The sequence below is a fragment of the Ammospiza nelsoni genome, chromosome Z, assembly GCF_027579445.1.
Source record: "Ammospiza nelsoni isolate bAmmNel1 chromosome Z, bAmmNel1.pri, whole genome shotgun sequence".
NCBI classification, from domain to species: Eukaryota; Metazoa; Chordata; class Aves; order Passeriformes; family Passerellidae; genus Ammospiza; species Ammospiza nelsoni.
In genome coordinates this window covers 43,249,022-43,271,475 of record NC_080669.1, presented here as the reverse complement: position 1 = coordinate 43,271,475, position 22,454 = coordinate 43,249,022, and the positions used below count along the sequence as shown (strand labels likewise).

General features: G+C 41.5%; 1 long non-coding RNA gene across 2 annotated transcripts in view; it reads right to left on the bottom strand.

Moving 5' to 3' along the window:
* Nucleotides 1-1,200: 1,200 nt before the first annotated feature.
* The window catches only part of LOC132086876 (uncharacterized), a 67,610-nt gene continuing 46,356 nt past the window's right edge, over nucleotides 1,201-22,454 (bottom strand). For both annotated transcript variants that reach the window (XR_009420448.1, XR_009420449.1), the window contains 2 exons: nucleotides 21,394-21,531; nucleotides 1,201-1,904 (listed from right to left, as the gene is read on the bottom strand). This is a non-coding gene — a long non-coding RNA (uncharacterized LOC132086876). The remainder of the gene's footprint in view (nucleotides 1,905-21,393; nucleotides 21,532-22,454) is intronic.

Sequence of the window (22,454 nt, the reverse complement as noted above, 5' to 3'; positions counted from 1 at the left end):
GCCCAGGTCAACTTTCCACAGTCACATTTCATGGGAAGCTTGTAAATAAAATGCTGGAGTTCCGTGCTGTAACCTCTGCAGGTGGGAAAGCCCCAGAACAGGCTCAAGAGGCTGTGGCTGCAGAGAGGCACGGGGCAGGCACGGCAGAGCCAGCTCCCAGGCACAACCCTGCTCTGTCTCCCTGCTCTCAACCACATGCTGTGCAGTGACCAACCCAGCTGGCATGTGGGCTTTGTGCTGTGACTTTATTTCTCTGAGGTACCATCTTTGGATTCAAGGGATCTGATATGAGGGCACTCTGCTGAAGACTAACACATCACATAATAACTGATAGCAGAGAAAATATAAAAATCTGCTAGCAATAAGGTATATAAGGAATTTGTGATGGGATTTACAATGAAATTAGCTCTCATTAAACTGAAGAAGACAATATTACTGGCTGGATTAGATGAATCTCCTGTCCCAGAGTAGGGTTTTTTTCTCGACCTAGAATTCTCTGATTCTATATAAGCACAAGGTCTTTCAACAGTTCTGCAGACATAATGTACCAGTCCACTGCCCAGGTGACCTATCCAGGAGATGGGCTATGCCTGTCAGCAAAACCAACAGATTTATCTGTTTTCTTGCCCCACGTTTTGTAACTATATTCTCTTTGTGGTTGCAGAAGCATGGCTTTTCAGTGACTCCTGTTGTTGATAAAATTTCTCAGTGCTTTTAATAGGACTCCACTTCAAAGGAAGCGGAGCAGTATCACTGCTAGGATCCAGACTTCAGGGGCATCTTCACTTATTGAAGTGAAGGGAGACAACCATCTGATTGATGAGCATCGAACTCCAATTTATTGATCAATCAGCCACTTTATATAACAGTGCTAATTAACTTCATGCATATTGCAAAATCCAAGCTCACGATAGGTTAACAGAGAAAACTCTAACCACTCCTTTTGTTTTACCATACCTGTGATTGTTTATTGAAAACAGGACCAGCGTTCCCACTGTGATATGAAAAGTTCCCAAAACCTCCATATCTGTTCCCAGAGTAGCTATCTTTTCCCAGAGAGCCCAAGAACAGAGTGTTTTGCTGTTATGGGAAGACTGTGTGAGAATCTTATTGTTTATAAAGTGGCAATTGAGAGAGCCTAATTATTTATAGAATCAAGCCTGGGAATTGCTTTACAACTACCTTTTACTTTTCCTTCAACTGTATGCCTTCATGGCCTCTTTCTTTAAGCCATGCTTGAACCAGACTCTCCACATTCACTGTTGTCTGGCATTTCTGCAACTGGTATGGCCCTGGACTGCCTCTCCAAGAGCAGGCTGAAGCAGAGGTTAATAGGCATGGGGATATCTGCGCTGTGGGAACTTGGGCACTTCAGAGTAGGCTTCTGTGACTGAGCTTTTTTCTCAAGTACTGCTCAGACCAGGAGCTAAATTTAGATGCTTACCATGTTAGATGAAAAACAGTGTTTTGGGGCATTGCAAGCCTCCATCACTGATTAATAGAGGGGAGAATTACCAGTTAGTTGATTTTCCCTGGCTAAATTCAGAAATGGCTGTTTTAGGGCAGGTGTTCAAATACTCTCACAGAGACTCTCCTGCTGCCAACAAACCCTTCAGGTGGAAAACTGTTGGTGTGACAAATGACTATGCAAAGGAAAGGCTGAGGACAGCTGCAGATTTTAGAGTAGTGACCCCAACACAATTGCACAGATGGAAGCAGCCACAGAGAGGCAGAGAGCAGATATTGCAAGTTTAATCATGAGATAGATGTAAGGCACAAGAACAGGTGAAGAAACATTTCCTTCTTTTTAACCTTGGGATGTCCTTTCTCAAAGCATTTCTCAGCTGCTTCAGTTCACAAATAATGAAATGGTCGTTTTCAGGCATGATCCTTTTCCTGGAATTCTACAACAGAAAAAAAATTCAGTTGCTACTAAAGCTGGAGTTGTGGCCTTTATCTGGAAAGAGGATGAAAATGAGGAGAAGAGGGGAATTGTTCCATGACTTGAAACAAACTGCAGAGGTCCGAAGCAGGTGCCTCACTCCATTTCCTTTAAGCTCACATGCCCTGACCACATCTCATTGTCCATTTAAGATAACAAATCTGTCATGATGGTCATCGTGTTTTCTTGTGAGGAGAATTTTGTTTACACACAGAGCCTGCTTGCTGGTTCTCTTTCCTAAAGAGATTGGTTCTGTTTTGCTTGAGCATGTCCAGGGGTATCTTCAGTCATCCAATCTTGAATGAGTGGTTCACTACCTTCTTAAAAACACTTTCACAACTGACAGATGAAGAGTAAAATATAAGTGGATTGTTTCAGAGTACAACATGTAACACAGATGCTAGGGGAACCATGAGGCCTTTTGTTAGTATTCTCAAGAAAAAGTTTCATTATTTACAACATCTGTTCTCTATTTAATGTGATGTCCTTTAGCTAATGAGGGAGTTTCTGCTGTTTGTGAAAAACAGAACAAGATGTTTTTAATAGTATTTTTTTTAAACTTCCTTTAAAGTATGAGTCTCTCTGGATAATTTTGTTTCAGAAAATGAAGTCAGCTGCCTGTCTCCATCAGGAATTTATATAAGAATACATGATACTTTGATTTGTCAAGGTTAGGTAAGGTAAGGTGAAGGCTTCCTATCCCGGCCTGTGGGAAGGGTTGTACTTTTGCAGCGGGCAGGACTGCCTGCAGTCTTGCGGCTGACCTAAAACTCACCAGGGTTTGATACTGTTTATGCCTGCTGCAGCTGTCTCCAGTTAAATATACTGAAGTGCGTTGGAGGCACAGCCCACTGTAGCAAGCAGGTTTGAAAAACATTCTCTCTCCTGCTGCACTGTTTTGGGAGCCTGCAAAACCAGGTAGAGGGAAAGACACACTTGGAAAGAGCAAGCTGTGTGACTGCTAAGTGATTGGGTGATGTCATGCTCCTTGGCTCTGCTTATGGACTGGAGGGCTGGAGTCTGTTCATAGTGGTCATGGTCAGTGCAGGCATTTGAGCAGAACTTGATCTACATGCCTGTTCTTTGCAGAAAGGTGAATGCTGCTTGGTAAGAGAGTTTATGCCTTAAAGTTTTCTGTTGTCCCTCAGACACTGTGGGCATTGCTTACAGTGGAAACTCCGTGTTGTATCCTTAGCAAGCAAGTCACTGAGACTGAAATTGCCACAGCTGTGAGGATAAATGCTGGCTAAGACCAGCATTTCTAAATGCTCTAAAATTATATGACATGCAAAATTAAGCGCAGGATAATTTATGCATCAAGCATTCCCCCTTGTTTAACAAGGATGCAGTGAATATCCAAGACAGTGCAGTGAGGATTTTATCACAGGCTATGCTACAAATGAAGCAAACTTCAGCAAAGGGACTGAGAGCCGTTTTCTTTCCTGAAGCTGAACAATGAATCAGTGGAAATGTGACAGGCATACTGCAGCCAGGAAATAAGGGTTCCAGAGGAAACTTCTTTTGTGGATATACTTTAAAAATCTTTTTCAGATTCTTAGAGCAGAACATTCTCTCCTGTTGTGATGGAAGAAAATAAATTCCCTGAGTTAGATCCTGAAGTCCATTTTGCTTAGTGTTTGGGAACCTGCCTGAGGAAAGGCTAAGTAAAAATGGGCTAATAGGACAGCACGATTTTAATCAAGTTTACATATGGTGATGTTGAGGATCATCATAACTCTCTAAAAAAATTCTTGCCTACCTCAGCCTGGGACAGACAGCCAAATGAATGGCACTGGCACCAGAAGTCATGTCCTCTTTCCAAGGTCCTCAGGGAATGCATACACACAGGCTTACACATTTTGTGAGAAAGTGCATTCCTGGGCTGCTGACTTAAGGCTCCATCCATAAAGAGCACCAGGCTCTCCACAGAACTCACCTGGCATGACTCAGGCTGCCCACTTCAGGGAGGTTGGTGTTGCCCCCTCTGCCTCCAGTACTATGCTCCTACGGTCTGGCTTGCCTCAGAGGGCAAATCCATGCCTGTTTTGTGTTAGCCCAACCCCTCTTCTCCTATTTTGTGGTGAGTTGGCTGGCTATCCAGAGTACTTAGACAAGGCAGTATTTCTGTGAAATAACACTGCTGTAAAGATACCACATTTTACTCTTGCTTCAAGCTACACTTTCAGTATTGCTTTTGATGCACACAGCTCCACCACATGCCTGAAGGAACCCCTGTCCTAACCTCCTTTGTAGTGCAAGGCTGTGGGGAACAGACACATAGCATACCGAATAAAGTTCCTGATGGCTAACACCTTGGCAAGGTTACTGGACCGCCCAATTTTCTGCAGTTATAGAAATGCAAACTTGCACAGTTTGTTGTGGGGTTTTTTGGCTCTGCTTCTGCAATAGATGTGTAATTGAATCATATTCCCGGTGTATTAGATAATTACAGCTCTCTGCAATAAAGATGTCTTAAGGTTTTCCAGGTATCTGAGACAGACATCTTAGATAATCTTTCCAGAGACAGCTCTTAATTCAGGTCTGTAGAAAGAGTTTTCTAAGTTCTGTGACATAGCAGGGTAGTGGAATTTACAATAGGTAGAGATAAAATAGACAGGAGCAAACTGTTACCATGACCTTGCTAGGATATTTTCCTACAGTTGCGATGCACACTTTTTAAAATCTGCCATTTTTTGTTTTTTCTATAATTGATCTTTCAGGCAATAAAAAAAATGAGATGGTGCTTATTCCTGCCCTGGGCAGCATTGCCTTTCTCTGGAGCCTTGTACTACTGGAGAGGAAGGTGGGGACCAGCCCTGTGTTCCTTAATTTTCCCTTGTTCCCACACAGTGCATTACAAAGGAGCACATCTGCCTGCGAAACACTGCTATTACCACGCTGTAATCAACAAGGTAGTTTGAGCTAGAAAAAAGCAGTCACCACTGGCTTCCTATTGTTCCTTGGGCCTTGTGCTTTGCCCGTGTGTTACTTTGTGATTCTCCAGTGTTTCATGACAAAATATACTAAATACCTTAATAAGGAGCAGCCAGGCCATCCCTTTCTGAAGGCTTTTATTCCTACTCTGGCAGCAGAGGCCTCACAGCTATCAAAGGGTTGATCTTCCCACTGTCCCTGAAAGTTAGTGCACTGCAGCATCATTACAATGCGGTTTGTATTTTAGGGCAGGAGATGCTGACAAGAACATCAGCTACAGGGAAGGCAATGAAAGGACAATATCCTGCTCAAAATTAGGCTTGTTTGTACAAAACAAGGGAAAAAAAACCCATTTAAAACATAGTAAGCACAGCTGGTGCTAAATCACTCTGGTGTGTCTTTTTCTTGTGGTAAGCACTCTTTCTAGTGTGCCACAGTGCAGTCACACTGTGCACTGCTCTGCCCTCCTCCTCGTGCAGACACACATGTGCGCCAAGCCCTCGGTGTGCAGATGAACACAGACAGAGCTGACCTCCTCATTCTGTCTTCCTGCAGTGCTTTGACTTTCCTTGGGTCTGAGACTTTTCCCCTCTTTTCTTCCCTGTCTTATTATACTGCCAAAACTGAACCTTCTTTCAAGATCCCTAGGTTTCAGCTTCCTCAGCTGATTGTTGCTTTTAACATTATTTTCTACATGTTGAAATTAACATTTTAACATTATTTTCTATGTGCAGAAAGTGTTGAATTCTGTTTTTCTTGTTTTCAAGAAAACAATTTGCCATTTCCTCTTGTTCCAAGGCTCACATAGCTCTTGTCTGCTCATCCTCCCCCTTTGTTCTCTTTCCACATTCTTACACTGAAGAGGAGTGGCTCTGACCTTCTCTCTATTTCTTTGTCTCACCACTTTTATTCCCTTCCTGGCATCAGCTCTAAAACATACCTACTGAAGCAAGTGTCTCAGTTTTTTAAAATCAAGCCACTACAGAGAAATGCAACAAACAGATGAAATCATCTGGGTTTTCTCCTCTTCTTCCTCTTATTTTTCCTGAGTTAGGTAAAAAGCTGTTTATATAACATCCTGCCACAACTGAAAATGGCAAAATGGCTTTTATTCTGAAGGAGAAAAATGCATGGATGCCTGTGCAACAGGCTGAGCCCAGAGATATGGAAGACAACCAAGTCCTTCAGGATATAAAATGTTTGAGCCAATCTGATTGTAGCTCTTGATTTCTGGTCCTTTTCTTTGCCTTTCTTTGTTCTTTTATTTAGGGTTTTTCATGTGTGTGTGTTGTTTTTTTGCAAGGGGGCCTGTTTGATTTTGGTGTTGTGGAGGTTTTTGTTGTGTTTTTGTGGGGCTGTTGTGGGTTTTGGTTTTTTTTTTGTTGTTCAGGTTGGTTGGTTTAGTTTTCTTAGAGTTTTTTTTTATTTGCAGGTGTTTTATTTTTATTCCTAAGTAATAAAGAAATGTTGAAAATATACCTTTATAGGGAAAGAAAAATGCTGATCTCTACTAGCTCTCAAAAGAAAAGTAGCAATAGTGAAACAAAATTATTTTTTAACACCATCTTTGCTCTGCATTTATTTATCAGCAGATGTATAAATGGGGCATTGGGCACTGAAAGAGGCATTTCAAAATTGTTTTCCTCACTGCTTTATCACATACTTTGAAGTTGAACAAATTATAATGAGCAAACTACTCAGTAAGTTTGAAACAGTCTTTTCTTCAGTTTGTAAATGATGAATGCACTAGTTTACATTCTGACAGATTTTTTTGTTCGCAAGGTTTTGAAATACACTTTGTAGCCAAATATAAATTATTATTTACCCACAAAAAAGTTGCTTCAACTGCTTGTTGGTTGATTATCCCTTTCTAGTGGATTAGCAGCAAAATATACAGGAAAATAATTCATTTTATTACTCAGAAAGCAGAAAAGAATATCAAACCATTCACAGAACTGCTAAATATCTAGGTATTAATGAATACCGCCACAAAAGGCCACTTCCAAAAAAAATGCAATCTGTGTAGGAAAGTTAATTTAACAGAATCACTGGATAATTTAAGAACATGCTCAACAATAACTACGCCTTCTTTTCTTTTTCACCCTGCTTTAGTCAACATGACATTCTCCTCTGATCTGCTGCCCATCTCTGCTGGACCTCCCTTGTTTACTATAAAGCAAACTTTGCAGGATGGTGTTCTTGGACAGAACACAGAAAAAGTCTTCTTTGTATAATGAAAACACTGTGAGGGAGTCATTTATTGGATTGGCATGTTGTTGTTTTTTGCTGCTTGAATGGCAGATTTACAGGCCTTTGCTGCGTAGGTATTTACTGCTGAGATAGGGAGGAAACTGAATCATAAACATCTCGGTGACTTTGAATAAAAGCAAAAGAAGTGCTGAGGTCATTCTAGCAGCTTGTGTTTGCAGAGTGCAACAGAAGGTGTTCAGCACAAGACAAATACTTTCCTTGGCCAGCTGCCCTAGAATCTGCTCAATTAATGTTATTAACTATTATTTGTTTGTATGAGGGAGATATCAAAAAACAGTGCTCTTCTCAGTAAGTTACTTTGTCTACAATTTATTCTTCACAGAAAGATTCTTGTGATTGCAATACTGAAAATATGTGGTGGCTGAAGTGTAATTGAGATTGTGTCGCATTGCTTAGTCAAAAACATCACTGTGTATAATTGTCTCTTTTTGAGAAGCACAAAAATCTCCACATAAAGTCGCTTGCCCACTCCAAATACTAGCTTGAAAGATGGGATTATGAGGAAGTAACAAGAGGAAGCCTGTCAAAGTCAGTAGCAGCTCTACACTTCTTGCTTGTGTGCCTTCTTGAGGCACACTCTTCACTCAACAAGAGGTGTCTCCTGAGAGACCCTCGGCTGCACAGAAAATAGAGCACAGCCCTTTCTCCCAGCAGTCTGAATGAGGAGAGAGGAGAAGGCTACGGGTTTGGATGCGGCATTAGCCCACACAGTCACAGCTGCTTAGCACATGTTTTAAAATCTACAAGTAGCTAATAGGTCTGCACGTAGGAAACTAGATATTTTGTCAGCAAACATAAATTCCTCCAAATACTACCCTGTGTTTCTGCCAGGAAGATGACAATGTTCAGGGCTACATGTTACATTTTGATTCTCAAAGCCTATATAGTAGAACACATTATTATCTTATGACAGCAGATATTACCATGAAAAGAAAAAAACAAAATTAAGAAATGTTAATTTTTGCTTAAGTTTTTTTCATTGTGCTGTACCCATATACAGCCATCTAGACTCGTGTTAGTACAAACACACAAATACTGACAAATACTTTGATAAATGCGCATAACTGAATCTTGTCTTATACCATAAGGAGAATAGCACTCCCTACAAACAGAGGTCAGCAAGATGTTTTGGCTCTCTTAAGAAATTGCTCAAGCTTCCATGTGCTTATTCAGAAGTCTGTGTACAGTATTTTTATTTTGTATTTACTGTCTGACCGAAGTTTACCTTCAGCCTTTATTTGTCCTGATGTAATCCTGATGTATTCCTAAGAATTATAATTTCTATGCATCCAGTAGATTTACTTTGCCATAACTCCTGTCCAATAATGATAACTTATTCAATTTATGCAGAAGTTCTGTATCCCAGATTTTCCCACACTTGTAATCATAGAAGAAATACACCTTTTAAATACAGGATTTTTTTAAACCTAATACTAAAAGTATGTTTCTACTTTGTTCCTTTCCTCTTTGATGTTGCAAACATAACCTGTTTGCAGTGACTTCACCAGGACACGGCAATGTTGTCCACATGACATCACCAGGGTAAGATTACCATGCCAGAAGCCAAGATTCCACAAAAGTGGTATTTTAAGGTTCCACACCTAATTTCAACTTTAAAATCCAGTGCTTGTGCAGCCTTGACAACTGATAAAGTCACTGTTGAAATGCGATCTGCGAAGCTCATGTCCTCTCTTGGTGTCTAACACTGGACATATGTGAACTGTCTCCTCAGACAACCTCTGGAGTATCCTTGCAATAGCCCAAATTCATACAAGATCTGATCAGATGGCTTTCATAGGAGGTTTCAAGAATTTGCATAGCAGCCCAAGGAAAATACTACATTCTTGTGGAAGTCAGGATTATGGTATCACACTAGTCTTCTCCCACCTGTGTGTCACCAAGGTAACCTAAGATGACAAAGCCATCCTGAAACCAGCAGCAGTTTTAACTATGTAACTGTAGTGCCTTCTGTTCACTGTGGGAACTTTATTTAGTTTATTTATTTTCTTTATTTAATTCAGTTCTCCTTTCAAACAGCACCTCATGCTGTGGGAGGAAAAATATATAATCTATTACTTATTGAACAGAATGGCATCTATGGCCTCCCTGAAAACAGTATATCATTAAAGAATGTACACTGTAATGTACAGAATGTAAAGAATGTAAAAAAGTCAAGATTTGCAGCAACTGTCTGTTGTGTATGAAATGTAATCTGCATTTACCACAACGATTTTGAGGAAGCGTGTTCATCACCTGTTGTGTGACAGTCATGTAAAAGAGAAAGAGAACACAAGGAGAGAATTTTCCCCATTGCTCCTGTCTCAAATCATTCCTCTCAAATCCCCCACAGACTAAAACAAGAGAGTCAACATGAGCTGCTTTCAGAACCCTGGGGATGTGAGTTTCCCTGCTGGAGTGATAATTTGTTTTCCTCCAGGCAGAATGTATCATTCGCAATTCCCAGTACAAGTGTGTTTTCTAATTCTCTTCTTAAGGGAAAAATATACCAATTAGCTCAGTTTGTGTTTTGCTGGGTCTTAATTCATTAATGGAGACAGGTAGCTCAATGCCTGTAAAACCTGACTTGCTATGTAAAAAAGCTGGATGCTGGACTCAGAATAACGTTATCAACGTTCTTGAGCTCTACCCACAGGTCTGCTACTGTGCCCCAAGAAACATCTCTTGTCCCTACCACTGGCATAAAAATAATCCCTGCACTGCCTTCTGAGTTATTGCTGAGATTTAAGGCATGACTTTGTATAAAAGTGCCTCTCTTGACTATAAAGCTTGATGTGCTCAATCCAAGCTCCTGGAAGCAGAAGGGTGGTGTAGCAACCCCAGTGAGAAACACAAAAGCCCCAATGCTATCTCACATGTCCATCAGGATTGCTTCCAAGAGCAGACAGGTGCTCATACTACTGCACCTGAGCAGTTGTGTCCTGAGCTAAATCCAGCCTATCACTCCCAGTGCCACCCCACAACAGCTGCATTCTAGCACATATGGATGAGTCATGGTGTTGTGCTTCTCTGCCACTTATAGGGCTTGAGACTCTGGACCCGTACCCAAAGGGCTCCCAATCCCCTGACTCAAACTAAGAATGTCTGAGGGATAGACAGACTGTTTCCCTTTCTACTTTTGTAGAGTTTGACCTGTCTGACTCAATGCTGGTTTGGCGTCCTTTCTCTCAAGTCTGTGGAAAGCATTAGGATTTCCTTCTCAACTCTGCAAGACTCCTGCTTATTTTTAGAAGGCCACTCCTGCACATCTGAAGTTTTGCCAAGCAATTTGATGGGGAGATAACTAAGGCAGAATTTGGTCATTCTTGGACTACAAAAAACCCTGACAATAGACAAGAAAAAGGCAAACTCATTCTAGTATTTCTTGTCCCACTGCAAGTGGAAGCTCACCCTTGTCCTCCCTATCCCTTTCCTCTAACACAATCGGAGCAGTTGGTAGAAATACCAACCTGAAACTCTGCAATGCAAACTTTACTCATGGGAATTCATCTGATTTTCTGTGCAGAATATCACCAAGCAAGTGCCTGCTGAAAGAGCATGCTGTTTCTGTACTGTTGGTCTCTTGAAAAAAAATTATAACGAGGAAGTAAAGAGGAACACTGGGGGAGCTGTTTAAGCTTGACTGAAAGGATTTATATAGTCTGTGTCAGGCATTCCCTTTGGATGGCAGATGTGGTGATGAAGTCACTGCAGATATTTTGTTTTGAAGGCCCTGTCCTTCATCTGGAATACAGAAGGCCACATTCAACTCCTCAGTCTAGGGAAATGGACTTGAAAGAGGTTAGTATGAAATGTAGGTGTAGGCTTTTGTTAAAGTTTGGTCTTTGAGAACAGCTCTCTCTATTAAGAGAGAGTAGATGGGCAAAATATAGGAAAATCATGGACTTCTGACTTAATGCCAAGAAACACTAAATGAGGAGGTTGCAGGCAGCTGATTAAAACTGATGAAAAAAGCTTTGTTTGATATCTACATGCATAGCTATTTTCAAGGATGCGATCAAGGGAGGTATAGTAATTCAGTAGTCCATTTAGCAGTATTGCTCCACCTCAGCTGCTGCCCATTTGCAGCAGTTCACCCATGGAAAGAACTTATGCCATGCTTCCTGCAAGCCACTAACTCAAAGTACCCAGGGGCAACTGCAGAAAGATAGAATTAGAAGGGCACTGAGATCAGACGTCTTGCTGCATGCCTCAGCCTGGAACAGTGGGACACACTGGCAGGGCTGGCTCATCCCCCAGCCCAGACACCTGCCACCCACTCATGTGATGTCCTTCAAATGCCCTCTAGTGGCTCTGGCTCTGCCTGGGGGCCACGTCCCCGTGGTGCAGCTGGAGGAGAGCGCTTTGCATGCACACATAAAGCATAACCTGAAAGCACATGTGTGGAAAATGCCTGGTGCTCACTGGCAGTCCCCAGCTCCCCCATTTCTGGTGCTGCTACACAAAAGTAGCATCCAATTGTGCAGCTCTCTGCTCCACTAACCTGAAGAGCTAGGCTGGGAAGGAACTGACATTCCCACACTGATGGAGGCTCAGCGGGCTCTCCATGTGTTCACACAAGGTGCATTGCTGTTTTAAAGACCACTGTCTGAAGGGAAATTTTCTCTTTTGAATCTCTGCTTAAAAAGAGACATAGCACTCCAGGCATCAGGGAAAGAGATTAGGCTCCCTGAGACAACATGATCAGGATCCACTGAGTAAAGGATCTTAATATAAACATCAGTGGGGTCTGTCACAGACTGAAAAAAGTCTTTGGACAATGAGATTCTATTGCTGAAGGTCCTAAACAGTAACTGAGGAATCTTCTGCAAGAAGTACAGCTTGGTGAAGAAATTAAAGGAATTCAAGACACATTATGAGCTGCATGTTTACTTAGGGGAGTCAGATGGAACAAGAACTTAGGGGAGAAAAGACTTAGGGGAGTCAGATGGAACAACAACAAGACCCTGTCCCTGCCATGAGGAAGCATAAGGCTGGTTTCTGAGGTGTCTAATATGCCTGTGAAGTTTGCACTTTCAGGTGAGGGCTTTGTCTGACCTGCATCTTAAGGTTTTGAGGAGCATACTGGCTTGGCTTCTGCTGCAGAAGATCATGATAAGTCAAATGGCTGACAGTAAGAATCAACACAACTGATGGGGAGCCTGAAAATCACCCTGATATTCTCTCTAGATTTCTAACCATTTTTCCAGTATTTTGTCTTCTTATCATTACAGAGATGCTACTTTTTCTTTTCAGCTGCTATTTTTGCTTTCCAAACCAGTATTCACTGACTGCTCCATGGTTTGCCCTTGCTTAGAAAACCTTTGGGATCCACACAGCTCCTGCTTGGTGTGTCTGTGACTGCAGAGTGTTTTTGTAGTGCTGGGTTTGGCATTGCTAGCATCTCACACCTGCTGCAGACCTACCTAAATTATTTCTCAAGTAGTTTCAAACTTGTGTGTGAAACAAGAGAGTTACAGAAAAACTGCTTCACATTCTGGTTGTCTGCAGCTATATTAAGAGTGTAAGATATTTGGGGCAGGGATCACCTCCTAGGGCATTGGTTCAGCCTGTGCTGCAGTGACATCCAGAAGACCTAATATTTTACTGCCCAGAAAAGCAGAGAGGGAAAAAAGGCACTGCATCCTTGTGGGAAGAATGCCCTGATCTATTCTGTGTGTGGATGTGCAAATTACAACAGATGATGCACTTAGCAATTATGTTCTTTGCATACATAAGCAGGAACAACAGCTCCCAAACTGCCAATATCTCTCTCGATTCTCACCAAACGGCTGCGTGTCACATGGTCACACAGCAAGGGGGATTGAGGAAATGAGAGGAGAGAATGACGCTTTGAATGAGTAGATACATGCCTCTCAAATTAACTGCATCTTTTTAAAAAATGACTGAAATTCACCTGCTCTTCAGGTCTTTTCTTCTTTGAAGTAGCTTGTTTTGAACATTTTAAGCTCTCTCTGAAAGGATAAAAGTGTCTTCAGCTACCCATGCCTTAGAGTGCACAGCCTGAGCCTGTCTGTGTGGTGGGCTCCTTGAATCAAGTTTTTGCCCTTCCCCTCTGTCACCTTGATCTTCACATAAAAGAACAACCTCTCCCCATTCCCAACCAGCCCCCCCCAAAAAAACCCTAAAACCCTGCCCAAACCAAATAACCAAACAAAAAACCTCCAAACTCAACACAAACAAACAAACAAACAAACAGAAAAGTCCCAACACAAACAACTGAAATAAAAGAAAATTGGTTCTTCTCATAGATCACCTTCTGAGAATTTCTGTGATTCATTCCATGGTCTGAATTAGGCACTAGGGCAGAAGATGTTACCCTTTCCCACGCTGTCTGTATTTTGAGCACTTCCTACATGCTCTCAGAATTTTTGAGAGAAAGTGTAAGAGCTGTGTGTGGTTTAGGACCTCTGAGGCTGGCTTCTCCTAGCAGAGGGTTACTCCTGCCCTTAGAAACCTTCACACTGACATGCTGATGGAAGGAAGACTGCAATTTCTACAAGTGTTGATAATCAGATAATGTTTTATATCACCTGCCACACAGTCTTCCCTGAATCATGGAGTCTGCTGTCTTTTCTGTTTTTCTGCAGACTTCAGGAGAAAGAAACTCTCAACTTCATCTGCATATGAAAAAGGTTGAGACCTCCAAACTCAGACATTTGGAAGATGACATAATTTGACGTGAGTCAGCATGATTGGCAGTCAACACACAATGCTGGCTCTTGCAGCTCAAAAGTGCCTGGTAAATTGGCGGAACTGTGAAGCTCACCATGCTGTAGTCTGTGAGGTGCATTTCTTGATACTCCCCCTTTGTACAGTACCCAGAACAGATATTGGATAGTTCTGATTATTCAGATCACATCAGGGCTCAGGAGAGGTGGAAGAAGGCAGAAATGGAGGTGGCCTGATCTTCTACAGGTAGCCAATGAAACAATGACACCAGGTGTGAAGTCACTTAGAGCGAGCTTTTGAAATAACACAGCCTGTTGGGTGGTGCTAAGGTCTGTTTAAAAACTGGGACAGAATTTTTGCAATGGAAACAGCTGGATACTGAGTGCTTTTAAAAATCTGGCTCTTGTTTAGCTGCCTCCATGGGAACTGAGCTTGACTGAAAACCTGGCCCTGACTGGGCATGCTGAGCACTTTAAAATGGGCCCTTCTGGTCTTTAGAAATTTCAGCTGATGGCATCCTGCAAATAGCTGAGATTTCCTTTCTGAAGTACTACTGTTCTGTGTTCCATGTTTTTTGTTGTTCCTTTCTTTTTCAGCTGACACAAACGTCAGTGCCTGCCAGTCTGTTCCAGGCTTTGTAAGCTTGTGCAGTTACAGCCTGCTAAATCCTTTGCTTACATGCCAAAAGCCAGAAGTAGCTATCCGTCACCTTGCTATTTGCTACTTTTGAATCCCAGCCTGAATGAGTGTGTGAATCCTTCAGCCTGAATCCAGAGTAATGCTAAAATTCAAGCCTCATCTATGGGAGGAACAGTAATCTTGGGGCCCTGTTGTACTCACAATTGTGCAAATAAAGCTTGTATGTTCCCTGCAGAATAAACAGAGAATATTGACATGCAGCAGCGAGAGAAACAGAAGGTATGAAGTGTTGAAACCACTTAGATAAGACAAAGCATGCATAAGTAAGGTGGCAAGAATATTAGATCAAATTTCTATCACTGTGTTTCAAAAACACAGCTGGACAAGTGCTTAGTACATACCACCAACTGTGAGGAACCAGTGAAGGGTTATTAGTAATTCCTGATAACAATGAGATGGGTGATTTCAAATATAGGCAGAGAACCAGATGTTAAAAGTCTCTTATAGGGCTGCACCCAGTTATTTAGCATGGGTGGCTGCCAGTTGACAAGTGAGCTGTTTTCATAGCTTGCAGTGATGCTCTCACAGGAATGTGAGAGGTGTCTGGACAGCATATCTCCAACACTCATGTCAGCTACACACTGTTGGGAAGTGGTTATCTATGCCATTACATTAGTGTCCCCCTGTAGCATGGGGACATGTAGGCACCAGCAGTGCTAGCTACATGATTATGGCATGACTTCAGGGCATAGTATAAAATCTGTGGAAACAAGCTGTCAAGTGTTTTTAGCAGTCTCGTTCCAAAGGGCCAAGGCAATGCAGCAGGCAGAAGGCCAAATCTGTCTTGCCATGAAACCCTGGTTTTTGTACAGGCAAGGAGTCATTTACAATTTCTCCGAAACTGAAGAGTGATGGTAAACAGAGCCTCAATCCCAGCTGGAGTGTATGCAGATAATTCTGCTTTCCTATGAAAGGTATGAGGCTGGTCTGAACCACTTGACTCTCTGGGTAGAGGACAAATCTTCCTGCTGCTAACCTCCTGTTGGCTGTAGGGTTCCTGCATCTGAAAATGTCTCCTTCTGGGCAGTAAAGTCAAAGCAAAGTGGCAAAAACCAGGAGAGATGTCGCAGACATTTTTTCATAGAAATCTTTTCTTTGAGATCTGTTCATCTTCTGGGAAGCTGAGGCCCCAGAAGAAGAATGTAAACAATTGTTATCAGCTAGTGTAGAATGCAACAAGTGCAGCAGTGATTAGTCTTCTGTGAGTTTAGATTTGCTGACCACTCACAGGAGAGTTTGTCCTTGCTTTCTGCTAGACACAGAACTTTGTTATTCATTCTTTTCTATTCTATTCTTAGCTTAGCAGCCTCTGCAACTTCTCTCCTTATTCTTTTTAGTATAGTTATAATGTATTATATATCATATATCAATAAATCCAGCCTTCTGATCATGAACTAACATTCTCGTCCACTTCTCTCACCCCGAGACCCTCATCAAGTCGCTGTAATAGAGAGATACTCCTCCTGCTTTCCCTGAATCTGAAAATGTCTTGCTGCACTACTTGGGTCTGTTCAGAAGAGAGCAAAGAGCTTCTGCTCACCCCATGCCCAAACAGACTCCATTCCTGTGGTAACACTGTCTGCACATTTGCATGCAAAGTAGGATTTTCACCGCACTGTTTAGATTGGTTATTATGTGATAAAATCATTCTGTCAGGGTGGGGGGAGTAAGGGAGGAAAATCCTACGTAGTTGATTTTGCTTCTGCAGTCTGAGTACTATTTGGGTTTCTTTAAAAAAGAAAAAAAAAAAAAAAAAAAAGTGACAGAAACAGGAGAGCAGGAGAGGGACGACCAGCATTGACTGCTGATAGGGAAAAGATCCTTTTGTTGGCTTAACTTCATAATGAATCTGCACTCTTCTTCCCACATTAAAGACCATACTAACTGTCTTTTGATGTTATGCCTGTGACCGCAAAGCTGAGTGCAGATGTCTCTCCTTCTCTTCCCTCTGAGTGATAGCAAGGACAGGCTGCACCCTCCACAGGTCCAGATGGTGTCTGGGGTCTGCACTACGCCCACTGTCAGGAGTCAAGCTTTATAGTATAAAAATTGAGATCTTTCTGTATGAGACACTAAATTAACTACCTCTTTGATAAATCTTTGAGATAGTCCTACCAACTGTCTTACTTCTGAGTGAATCCTAACAAAAGCCTGACACAGATTAGATTAGCTGGGGTCTAATACGGGGCATTTTCTGATGAAAATTTTGCTGTGGGTGGTTTGGTTCCTATTTGAAGGAGATTCCCCCTTCTGTTTCTTCAGTATCTCTAGGGTAAGGTGAAGAATGTGCTCCCTGATGTGCATTCTTTCCTGCTGCTATTTCTGACTGTGCATAGTCTGCTTCTCCACAGTGCCCAGGCCAGGGTGTTTAGTTATGGGAGATTAAACAGATTTCCCTACTGTGAAAGAACAATAATCTTATGATTATTGATTATGATTATTATGATTCAGTGGCTGTTAGGTTTTTGTTCTTTTTTGTCCTAAATAGTTTCATGATACTGGAGTTTCATGTATCTTAAACATAGATCCATAAAGTTCAAAACAAGAATCTGGCTTTGTGCAACTTACTGATACAGAAGGAGGTCCACAGAAGAAAATACAGAGAGACTTACTGCATATATTGTGGAGAAATACGGCAGTGCAACATGAAACCCAGCATCAAATTAGGGGAGGAAATTTCAAGCACAAACATCAGCCTCATGCTTCATCTTCATGCCTTCCTTCGGTAGTAGCCATTAGATATGCATACATGGGATCAGAGAGCCAACTCTACTGATTTTGTTGGGGTAGATGCAAGGATGAGCCTTAGGAACTAAGAGGGAGCAAACCTACTCCAATGATAGGAAGCCATGGAACAGAAGATGTAAAAATTAATTCCTTCATATTGAAAAGATTCACCACTCCTACCCTTGAGGTGGCTGACTGTGAAATTTTGCTTGTCCTCCTCATGTTGCTTTTGCACCTACAGTTTTGTGCTTGTGGGAAAAAATGGCCACCTGAAAACCCTCAGAAGCACAGCTTTTTCCACTGATCCATGTCCAGCATGGCACCTGCACTGCACACATCCAGCAGTGGATTACATATGGTGCCCTCTGCTCTCAGAGGGATGAGCATGGGACAAGAGAGGTAGCAGAGCCAGCATACCTCTTCAGCCTGCAAGCTGTTGCTGGAGGATGCTGTTGATCACCACATGAGCTGCAACTGACAGTGTGAGGAGAAGGCCTGTCCCCCAAAAGTCCCAGAAGCTATCTGTGTGCTTTCCTCCCTGGGTTGTCCTCAGCACAAACACACTGCTGCTGTTTCATTCAAGATAACAGGCTCCACTGTTACACAACTGGGCTCAAACTGGACCCAGCAGTATCCCACAGACAGTGAGATGGATTGTGCATGTGTGATGGCAGGTTTGCAACTTAACAGCTTCATTTTAAAAATAGCAAGATGGTGCTTAACTAGCTACTAGAACGTCCTCATGAGGACTGTGGCAATTAGGAATTGATCTTTGTTTGAAACAGAAAAAATATTTCCCACCAACGCATCAAATTCTGAACATAAACTACTCAGTAGGTGGAGAGATTTATTTTGATGACCCTTCTGTTCCAGTTCGGCCTTCTCAAGATATGGCTAGCACAGAAGAAAATCATGGATCCAGGAATCAGCCAAGTCATGCCTCTTACAGAAATATAATGTCTGTCCCCATAGTGTAAAAGACATGAGAGGAGGAAATGCATAATATTGGGTCTTCATCCCAAATCATATGGGGATATTAGGAATTATACTGTAAAATCATTGGGACTGGAAACACATGAGCATTTTCTGCAGTAGACATCACCAACTAATCTTTTTTTACGTGACATGCAATATAACACTAATAATATATTTTGTTGATAAACAAAATTATAACAAATATATCCATGTGGTGAAATAACAGGGAAAATCATGTTTGTGCATGTAGAGCAAAGTAGACATACATTTCAATTTATCTCTCTACACTGTTACTGCCCAAAGAAATGTACTTATATTTAATCCAGCTCTGGTGCACATGACAGGCAGTCTGCAGATGTCAGTGATGTTATGTACCATAAACTCCAAACATCCATTGTAAAACCATGCTCATTATAAGGAGTAAAATATGGTACCTGAATCTTAACTGAAGTATTAATAATAAAAATGGATTACATGCAGCTTGTTTGCTGAGCTATTCCAGGGATGAGACTGGTTTCAGATTTTGCCTCACTGACTGAATGGCAGAACAGGTATTTGTATGCAATGTCTCTGACCTGAGAGAAAATGTCAGAAACTTCATAAGTTTTATAAGGAGAAATAAAAGGTTCTTTGGTTTTTTTGCTTTAACTATTAAGTAAAACTCTATTGTCTGTGTTATTCCTTAGAAAAAGAAGAATCTCAGAAAAATTAAATATAATTTATTGAATAAAAGTCTGTAAAAACATAAATTTCTCTACACTTGAACATGATCTATTTTTTGAATGTGTATCACTGAGGCTTTTTTTTTGAATGTGTATCACTGAGGCTTTGTTGACAGGGCTGTTAATGAAAACCCCAACTCTGTGTAATGGGCACACATTTAGATGATGCAGTAGTGTTTAATTATACAGCAAGCTTCAGATGTAGGCTGCTTGAACTGCTTAGCTTTTATATGTACAGAAAATGTATGAAACATTTCACTTTTCCCTGTGTGGAATGCTGGGCCTCTATGTACATCTCAGCCATTGGCAATGTGTACCAGGCAAGTTCTATGCATGTTCCAGTGCTGGCAGCCTGATTTCATAAAATCAAGGAATGATTTGGGGTAGCAGATCCAAAGAAAGATTAAAGATCATCTAGTTCCAACCCCTCTACCATGGGCAGGGACATCTTCTACCAAGTAAGCTTTGGCAGGGCCCTATCCAACTCTGCCTTGAATATTTCCAGGGATGGGGCACCTGTAACCTCTCTAGGCAACTTCTTCCAGTACCTCACCAGCCTTAAAGTAAGATTTTTTTTTCCTAATTATCTAATCTACATCTATTCTCTTTCAGCTTAAAGCCTTTTTCCTACCAATACATGGTTTTGTAAAAAGTTCCTTTCCAGCTTTATAACACACTCTTTTCTTTAGCCTCTAGTTTGAAGAGCGCCCTTGTCTAGGCAAAAGTATTGAAACAGTGTGTTCTATCCAAGAATCATGCTGAATCAGGACGAAGAGCATCTTAACTGTACGGTTTCAAGGGGAAGGCACCCTGAAGCCTTGCAAGTTACCTTGGCAAAGCTTCAAAAGCTAGAAATATAAACAACCAAAACTGGCATAACAGCAGCTGATTTAAAGGATTCCTTATTGCTCTCCATGAGATCTAAATTCTACTGAATTCAACAGGGACTTTTCTTGTTGTAGACAGTGTTTCAGACTTCATGTAAACTTAACCCCACGTGAGGTTCAAATCAGGACCATTTTACCCAGGGTCAGGCAATGTGTGATGACTTTCCTTCTGCTCCCTGAAAAGGACCGTTCACATCTGAAGGAGCAAAACCATTGAAAGCAGGAGGGAAAAGCATATTACCAGTGTTCACTGCCTCCCAAACAAGTGAGACGGAGCTGGCAGATTATGATGGGACCATTCGTCTTGTGGCCAGTGCCTCAACGTGCCATCTGTGGGCTGCCTGCCGTGGCAATGGCCAGCTCAGCTTCTAACTTTTAGACATGCAGAAAATTATTTCATACTTGATGTAATGGCTGTCTGGTTGGACATTCATAGCTAATAAACACTCAGCTTTAGGTCAGGTGTTTCCTGGCAGCTAATGGCCACCTGTGCTAAAAGTTGTCAGTTGCTGCAATAATTCATTAAAGGATAGAAAATGGTCCTTATGTCAGTCATTATGGCATCAATGCAAAAGTTTTGTTTCAAGTGTAATCAGCTTTACGACACTGTCACTTCTTAGTGAAAAAGGAAGTTACCTGGTAAGTAGAGAAGTGCAGTGTACACAACCAGACTGGTACTTGCAGAGAAAAGATCCAGCTTGTGTGAACTGCCAAATGCCAGTGAGAAAAAGAAATAGCATTGTCTTTCTTGACAGAAAGCACTACATCCTTTACCACTTAGACTTTTTCTGAAGAGTTAGGGGAAGAGGGATGTACAGGACCCCACTTCAACACTTTACACATTGATTCCACTTGTACAAAATTATGGATAAAGTATGTTTCCTACCAGGATGTGAGAAACCAAAAAAATCAAAAGCTTTCCCTACAGGTAGTATATAATGTTGGCAAGAGCACATGTATGAATTTCTACTCAGAAGACATTAAAATGACAAGGGTCATGTAAGTATTCACAGTTGCCAGAACCATATATTTCTGGGCGTACCATTTGTAGTGATACAATCTCATAAGGGCCCCAAGCTTGGTACACACCAAAAGGAATCTATTTTCAAGTTTTACTTTGTGCCTAATCTTTGCAATCTCTCCCATGCAATCTAAAAATGGCAATTGATTTGTACATGGATGAAAATTTGTAATAAAGAAATGCAGGCAGACATCCTCTTCTTTCTTCTTCAAATACCTTTCTTCTGCCTTGGTGAGGAAAATATTGTGCTTAAATTGAGCTGTGTACTACACAGTGTATACAGCTCTGACTAACCAGAAGGCTAGAAAAGAGGATCATAACCACCTCTCCAGCAATTTTTAAATCTGTGTGTTGACTGTTGCTATTGAATTCAGAAACTGCTTATGCCTGAAAACCCACACAATGTGGACCAGATACTGGAAGGAAAGTACTTCCAGCGACCTCAGTAGCTGTTTGACAATTAGCACTTGCGCAGTGGCAGAAAAGCCAGGAGCAGCCACTGGGTCTGGCATGTGTCTGTGGTACCTGAGGTCAGTGCTGGAGGAGAACACATCAGTTAGGACAGCCAACCACTTTCAGCTGCATCTTCCAAAGAGACATCCAGGCTTACATGTGAGCAGGAGGAGGAGCAGCAGCAAAGTAGGGCACGGCTGGGCAGATGTGCTGTACAAAGGAAATAGAAAGGCAATTCACTTATTTCTCATTTGTCCGGTTCTGCTTGTCCTTAAAAAAAGTCCACAGAGATTCTTTTCCACAATAGAGATAATGCAGATTATTTACGTCAATAAGTAGGTAGTGTCCTCAGTCAACCATTGAAGTGCACAGAATTTTATCCCTAGCACCATCAGCCTAGGATGCTACCACTGGCCCTACCTGCATAGCACAACAGTCATCATTTACATGCACCTGTGAAAGGAAGGAGGATGAACATGAGTCATGAAGGATGGAGAGGACAATTGTATCACCACTACTACTTGACCTCAGGCCTCTTCTCTAGTTCTGATAAAACTTTTTTATTATTTGAATAAATTCATAAGCTTTTACTTGCATTTTAGCCAAAGGTGAAACAGCAGGCAAAACCCTGCCTCCCTGAGAGTTTTGGAGCAGCACAGGAGGGGTCTTTGCTTTTCTATACAGAATGACAGGTTCAAAAAAGGGACGGATGGTCATGGGAGAAAAAAGGGAGCAGAATAACAAGGTAGCTACACTGGCTGATGGAAAACAGCAGGTAATTTGAGAAGAATTTCATTACACAGGGCAAATTAAAAGATTGAACTTGCAAATAGCCAATAAAATGACAGTGATGAAAGAACTAGGAAATAAATAAATTAAAAGGCAGAGGTAGAGTGAAGTAAAACAGCTTTCATCACCTAGTGCAAAATGTGTATTAATGTTTCAATAACAAAGGGTGAGAAAACTACATCGTACCACAATTTTAAATGAATCTTGCAGCAAACTCCCATATATATATATATATATATATATATATATATATATATATAAAATGTCTGTGTATGTAGCAAATATGTGGAAATTTACTCCCACTGCAGAAATTCCTATCAGATTTGCCCCCTCCCACAGAATTG